This window comes from Elephantulus edwardii, unplaced genomic scaffold, assembly GCF_000299155.1.
Source record: "Elephantulus edwardii isolate Elephantulus edwardi_28Jun2011 unplaced genomic scaffold, EleEdw1.0 scaffold00121, whole genome shotgun sequence".
Lineage (NCBI taxonomy): Eukaryota > Metazoa > Chordata > Mammalia > Macroscelidea > Macroscelididae > Elephantulus > Elephantulus edwardii.
The window spans coordinates 1,677,447-1,685,125 of record NW_006399871.1 but is presented as its reverse complement, the minus strand read 5'-3'; positions in this window follow the sequence as shown (position 1 = coordinate 1,685,125).

Sequence of the window (7,679 nt, the reverse complement as noted above, 5' to 3'; positions counted from 1 at the left end):
AAGAGTGTTGACTGTGGAGCCAAGCAAACTAAAACTGTTAACTATCTCAATCTCTTCACCATCCATACTGATGTTGCCAATTGGCCCAGTGGTGAAAATCTTTGTTTTCTTGATGTTGCGCTTCAATCCATATTGAAGGCTGCAGTCCTTGCCCTTCTGTAGCAAGCACTTCAGGTCCTCCTCAGTTTCAGCAAGCAGGGCTGTGTCATCTGCATAACGCAGGTTGTAGAGCTCATTAGGCTAGTAATTTAACAAGTAATTTCTCTTTAGCTGTATAAACCTAGACAAGTAATTAGTTTTGCCTATAAAATGGGAATTATTAAAATACTACTTTACAGAGTTGACATGAGGATTAAGTACATGTAAAGCACTCAGAAAAATACCTGACAAATAATGTTACTCAATATTAAGATAATTTGTAGAAGGATGGCTTGAATAGAAGCCCCATAGCTTAGTTTTTACGTGCACAGCTGCTAACCTTAAGTTCAGGGGTTTAAACACACCAGGTGCTGCACGGATAAAGACAAGGCAGTCACCTTCCATAAAGATTATATTATAGCCTTGGAAACTCTACGAAGTATTTCTAGTTTGTTCTTCAGAGATGTTAGGAGTTGAAACTGATTCGATTAATAGTGAGTTTTTAGTTTGGAATTATATAGTGTGTCAAATAACTAGATCACTACTAAAATGAAGAAATCCACCCTTCTGGTACTTCCCTGGAATGTTAACCTTAATCAATATGATAGCAGTAATTCTCAATCATCATGCAATTTAATGAGGATCCTGCCACTGCTGCCTTTGTATCATCTTCCATTAATCAGCACCAATTCAGTGCAAAAGAAGGAGCAAGATGACAAAGCAACATAAACCAGGTGAATCTTTTGCCAGAAGAACTCAATCTCCAATATCTGGAAAAGTGATTTCTTTTCTTGAGGTATCAGGTTAGAAATATCGGGTCTCTTTCTCAATGCCTGGATATCAATACATGTGGTATCCGTCTATTCCACCTAACTCAAAAATTCAAGCCAACTATGTCCTGCTTGTATCTGAAGAGCTCACACATGGCAGCTTCCTCTTCACTTGGAATTTAAGGTGAAAGAGACTCCTTGATCTTAAAAACTACAGCTATAAAATGTTTGGGTTTTCTGTTAAGGTGCTGTTGAGACTCAGCCACATATTAACTTCATGTACCACAGATCAGAATCTTGCCCATCCAACTGTCACTGAGCCAATTCCAACTAATATTGAGCCTCTCCATTAGGTTTCCAAGGCTATAAATCTTAATGGGGACAGACTGCTCATCTTTCTTGATGAGCACCTAGAAGAGTCAAACAACTAACCTTCTGGTTAGGAGCACAACACACTACATACTTTATCACCAGAGCTCACAAATAACTACATATCCAGGACAAAAGTGAAACTAAAGCAAATTTAGTCTTTCCCATTCTTACTTCCTTTTGAGTTGACTGTAATTCATAGCACCCCTATGAATAACACATCTGAACATTCCCTTTTATGTTCCATCTTGACAAGCTCTGTTGTGTTTGAGCCCATTCCTATAGTCACTATGTCAATCAATCCATCTTGTTGTAGGTCTTCTCTCTCGCTGACCCTCTCCCTTGCTCAGCATGATGTCTTTTTTTCTAAGGACAGACCCCTACTCCCGCACCTCAACAACACGCCCAAAATATGTGAAATGGAATCTCATCCTTGCCTCTAAGGAGCAATCTAGTTGTATTTTCTCCAAAAGTGTCTTGTTTGTTCTTTTGACTGTCCACAAGATATTTTATATTCTTTGCCAACACCACAATTCAAAAGCACCCTTATTCACCATCCAAATTTGAGAAGCATTAAGAAGGAACTGTAAACACCATGAGTTGGATCAGGCCTAAACTGAAGACACTGCCTTTTAATTGTAGTGCTGGTGAAAAGTACCAAATATTCCATCAACACTGCCAAAAGAACAAACAAATCTCTGTCTTGAAGGAACTGCAACCAGAGTGCTCCTTAGAGGCAAGGATGACGAAACTTTGTCTCACACCCCTTGGATATGTCATCATGAGAGGCCAGTCCTTGGAAAAAGAAATCTTGCTGGGAAAGGCTGAAGGTCAGAGAAAGAGAGGAAGACCCTTAATGAGATGGACTAACACAGTGACTGTAAGAATGGGCTTGATCAAAACAACTATGAGATATTATCTCACCCCAGTAAGAACAGCAAAATTTAACAGAACAGCAAACAACAAATGCTGGTGAGACTGTGGAGAAACTGAAACCCTTATTCACTGCTGGTGGGAGTGTAAAATGGTGCAACCACTATGGAAGGCTGTATGGCACTTTCTCAAAAAGTTGCAAATAGAGATACCACTACTGGGAATATACCCCAAAGAGACCATAACTGACATCCAAGAAGATATAGGCACATCCATCTTTACTGCGGCTTTGTTCACAATAGCCAAGACTTGGAAACAACCCAAGTGCCCATCAACACATGCACGCATGGATAGAGAAGTTGTGGTATACTGACATAATGGAATACTACACTGCATTGAAAAACAAGGAACTCGTGCAATATTTTACAAAATGGGTGACCCTGGAGGACATTATGCTGAGTGAAATATCTCAGTCACAAAAGGACAAATACTGTATCATGCCACTGTTATAAAATGAGACTGACATTAGGGTTGGGAGGAGACTGAGAAAAATGGGAGAAATGATGTATACTGCATTGAAACAGATGAGGGAGAGAACTGTTTAAAAGGGATATATAATTAGGTAGTATTGTCATGACAAAATCCAGAACAAAGGCTGAATAGTGAAGTGGACTTAGGGGGAGGGATTGTCTAACAATGAAAGAATTTTTCTTTTACTTTTCAAAGAGAAGAGCTAACTGGGAGGGAGAGGTGGGCAGGGAGAAAAGTACAACAATGAATGAATGGAAATCCAAAGTCTCTCTAAATTTTCAATAAAATTAATAATTAAAAAAAATAGGCTTGCACATTTCAGGAATCAAGAGGATGATGCAAGATAGGGCAAAGTTCAATCCTGTCATTCATATGGTCAATATGAGCTGTAGCCAGCTAAACAACACATGTAACAATCTTTACAGAAACACAATTCCACATTTTTCTCCCTCAAAGAAGCCAAAGAGCCAGTGAGTTCAAACTGTAGACCTTTGCTAGTAACTCAGCCATTAATCAATGTATCACCAGGCATGGCTTTTTAAAAATAGCCTATCAAGAAAATTAAGCCCACTGTCATCAAGTCAATCCCAACCCATGGCAACCCTCCATATGGCTTCTTTATGGGGAGATAGCTTTTCTCCTAAGAATTGGCAAATTAATTCAAACCTCTGACCTTCAGGATAGTGGCCTAAGAGGGACTCTAACCATGGTGCGCTAGTGGCTAAATGGTAAAGAGCTAAGCTGCCAACCCAAAGGCAAGTGGTTTAATCTCCTCCCTTGCAATTAACAGCCTCTGAAGTCCAGTGGAGAGTCAGCTCTGAGTCAGTCCTGACATGACCGCACAAAGCAACAACCAACAGGTCTCCTTTAAACTAGGATGGTATAAAATGGTCACCACTCACTCCAGCTTTTAGCTCATTAGAGATTAACTGCATAAATCTCAACCAACCAAGCCTCTCTTCTATGAAAGGTAACATAAGAGGACTTAAACTATCCTCCCTCTGATCTCTGTCAATCACATTATTTTCTTTTACTTTTCAGGTTTAGTAACCTAAAGGCAGTGTTCTCCCTCAATTCTAATTCCCCAGCAGTTCTGTAGAGGAAAGATGGGCTCTTTCCTCTGCTGTGATTCACAGCCTCTGAAAACTCACTGGAGGGTCAGCTTCTATTCTGATTCAATGAGTTGAAGATCATCTTCATAGCTTTAAGAACATATTAAACTATTTCTTTACTAATTTTTTTTAAACTATCTCTAGACTTTCCAAGATAAGGAAATGAAGTTCCAAGGTCTTTGTTAGCATTTGTTCAATCAATTTTTAGTTTCAAATACAGCACTTCATAACAAATTAAATTCCAGAACCTTAAAAAAAAAGGTTAAGTAATTTCCAAAGATGATAAAAAGTTTTGCTTCCTCTATCAATTCCAACCAAATCTTGTCAATATTTGTAAAAGAATAGTCTTTTTAAAAAAACGGAATTAAAAATTATCTACAAGTTGAACTGGGGGGAAAATTACATAAAACTTGTTACAAAATGTTGGGAAAGGTTCACGTATAGGTGTTTATTAAAAAGTTCTCTGTTCCTGTAAAAAATTTATATATAGCATTTTATTATATGTATTTTATAATAAAAACAGCTTTTTATTTTAATTACCAGCCATGTGTTTTAACTCTTAGATTAGAGTAATTTACTGAATTACTGAAATTCCTTTACCCACTGACTTAAAATGCATTCTTACTGTATACCAATTCATACAAATAAGATCTGCTTTTTAAGTTTTGGGGAAGATAGCTTTAAAAGCAAGCTCCTTGAAGTGTTAAGAGAATTTTTTTTTTAAAGCACACTACTATCTGGATTCTTTGTGCCTCCATTCTCTTAGTTATTTTTAATGTTTAATGACACAAAATGTACAATAACTAAAGAAGAGATATGAAATTCAATTAAAATGATAAAGCCAAGCTGGTAATTAACAACAACAAAGCACATTAATTGATAAAGGACCTGTATTTAAAATACAAAAACTCAAAAACAAACTTCACTGCTGTCAGGTTAGAACCAACTCATAGCTGACCCTCCATGAGGTTTTCTGAGGCTATAAATCTTCCCTTAGAAGGACACTGCAGTTTTTACTCCCTCAGAGCAACTGGTGAATTCAAACTGGCAGAGAAGAGTCACCTTGCGGTTAGAAATGCAATCCCCTACAGACTATACCATTGGAATGTCCTATCCAAAACCTAATAAGGCCGAATAATACAGTGGTAAGCACTGGGCTGCTAGCAAATGGTCAACAGTCTGAAACCTCTCGCTGCTCCTAGGGAGTAAAAACTAGCATTCTCTTTGTGTAAAGACAAATTACTTAACCTTATTGTTAGGGGCCATTGGTTCCAACTCATAACAACTTCATACAGAAGAAAATAAAAAAGTGGCCAGTCCTATGCCATCCTTTTAATTAATTCATTATGTTTGAGTCCACTGCTGCAGCCACACAGTCAGTCCATCCTTTAAAGGTTGTTTCTTTTCCTGTTCCATCCTCTACCAAGCATGATGTCTTATTCTAGGGAATGGACTCTCCTGATAATATATCTAAAACACCCGCATTGAAGTCTCATTATCCTTGCTTCTAAGGAGCAAAACAGATTTTCCGCTATACACTAAACACTAATGATTATAGACAGAGGAGTTGTGGAAGGACATCATACATCAAATAATCATTAAGAAGTCAGGAAAAATTAAAATGGATGTCAGAAGATACTATGAAACTTGGTCCTGAAGAAATGACGTAAAAAAGCTGCACAGAAGATTTCAGAGAGAAGCTTGAGAAGTATACGAATGTGCAAAGACCAGGAATTATAAAACCAAATGTAATGAATAAGTTTGATTTCTCTCAAGCTTAAAGAAGAAAAAAAAATCAAGCTTGAGTGCAACATTTAAAGATTCTATAGGCAAAATACGTAACTACCTAAGAAGTAACAAAAGAAGATGGACAGAATACAATCAGTGTACCATAAAGGTTAGTCTTGGAAATCCTACTGTGGCTGTTCTACTGTCCTAGAAGAGTCACTATATGTGGGAATCAACTCAACAATAACAAGTTTTATTTAAAATTTATAAAAATATCCTTAAAACTCAACAATTAAAAATATCTAATTTTAAAATGATGTGTAGGTGGTAGAGATGAGGGAGGGGTCAGAGAGGAAGACAAATAGTAGGTGAGAAAAGAGCATTTTTAGAGCAGTGAAAAACCATTCTGTGTAATAGGGGCAGATAGATAATATGAAAGTATGCATGTCAACAATTACGGAACTATACAAAGCAAAGAGGGAACCATAATGTAAACAATGGACTTTACAGTCAATAATACTATATATAAATTTTAACAGCTATCTTGGCACCAGCAAGCCAGGAAATCAAAAAACGTATTGCGATGGGAAAGTCTGCTGTTAGGGGCCTCTCTAAAGTACTCAAGAGCAACAGTGTCTCTCTGGAGACTAAGGCGTGCCTGATACAGGCCATGGTCTTTGCAATCACTTGTTATGCATCAGAGAGTTGGACAATGACTAGGGAGGACAGAAGGAGAATTGATGCCTTTGAGCTGTGGTGCTGGAGAAGAGTATTGAGTGTACCATGGACTGCCAAGAAAACAAACAAATTCATCCTAGAGAGGGTTAAACCACGCTACTCCTTGGAGGCAAGGATTCTGGGGCTTCGTCTGACATACTTTGGACATGTTGTAAGGAGAGAGAGGTCCATGGACAGGGACATCATGCTTGGCAGGGTAGAGGGACAGCACAGGAGGGGAAGAGCCTCTATGAGGTGGATTCAGTGACTGAGGTAATCGGGATGGGTGTGTCAAAGGCAATGCAATTGGCACAGGATAGAGCAGGGTTTAGGGCTGTTGTACACAGGATCGCTGTGAGTCGCAAACAACTCGACGGCACATAACAACATATTAATAGCAAGATGTTAATACAAAAAATCTCCCCAGGCCTATGTGTGTAGGGGATACAAGGAACTCTCTGAATAGTCTATTCCATTTTTCTATAAACCTGAAACTGCTCTAAAAAAATAAACTGAAAAGCGATAGAGAAGGGATAAAATGTGCAACAATGAAGAAATAAAAGCTAACTTCTCTGTAAACTTTTGTTAAAATCACAAAATAAAATTTTATTTAAAAAAAAATAAGCTGCAGCAAGAAAAAAGTAACTATTAATTTTTTATAATGTTAAGTGCCTGGATAGTAGAATCACAGCGAATTTTGAACTTGTTACTATATCTTTTATGTTCTAAAGTTTGTATTAAATCAATAACAAAAGCAAATTAATCTTTTCTCCACAGAAATAACATTGACATGTCACAAGGCCTAAAAGTTAAAAATGTAAGATTTTCTAAGATTGACACATATATGTTATTTTAAGTCAGAAAGAATCTGTTAGGATAAACAATACTGATTACAATATAGTTCTCAAGACAAAAATAATAACAAAGGAAAAGTTTAAGCACCAAAAAGTTGTGTAATAATGAGGACTTAACACCTTCAAGATGCTAACAAGACTCAATTTGGTAATAACTAAAATGGAGAACAATGAAACTAAAAGAAACAAAGATTTCCATCAAGTCAAAATAAAGTATTTGTGTTGCAGATCTCCAGTCAGGCAATGTCTATAGTCCCACAAAGTTGTTGTGGGGTTTTTTCTAATTATTTCCCCCTGATGGTTTTAAAGATCACCTTTAAAACCAAATTCCCACAGCACTGGACTAGAGCAGAACATGGTTCTGTCACTTGGGTTGGTGGAGAGAGCAAAGAGCTGCAGATCCAGCCTTTTCCTGCTGCTCAGATGGGAAAGCATAGTTTGGTACTCTCTGCTCCCTCCCCACTAGCTTCCTCTCCCTTGGTCTAGCAGCCACTCTCAGCTGTAGCTCACCCTCCCCACTGTCTACTACCACTGTCCACTCCTTCATCGTGTCATAGCCCAGTCGCAGCAGCAGCAAAAACAAATCA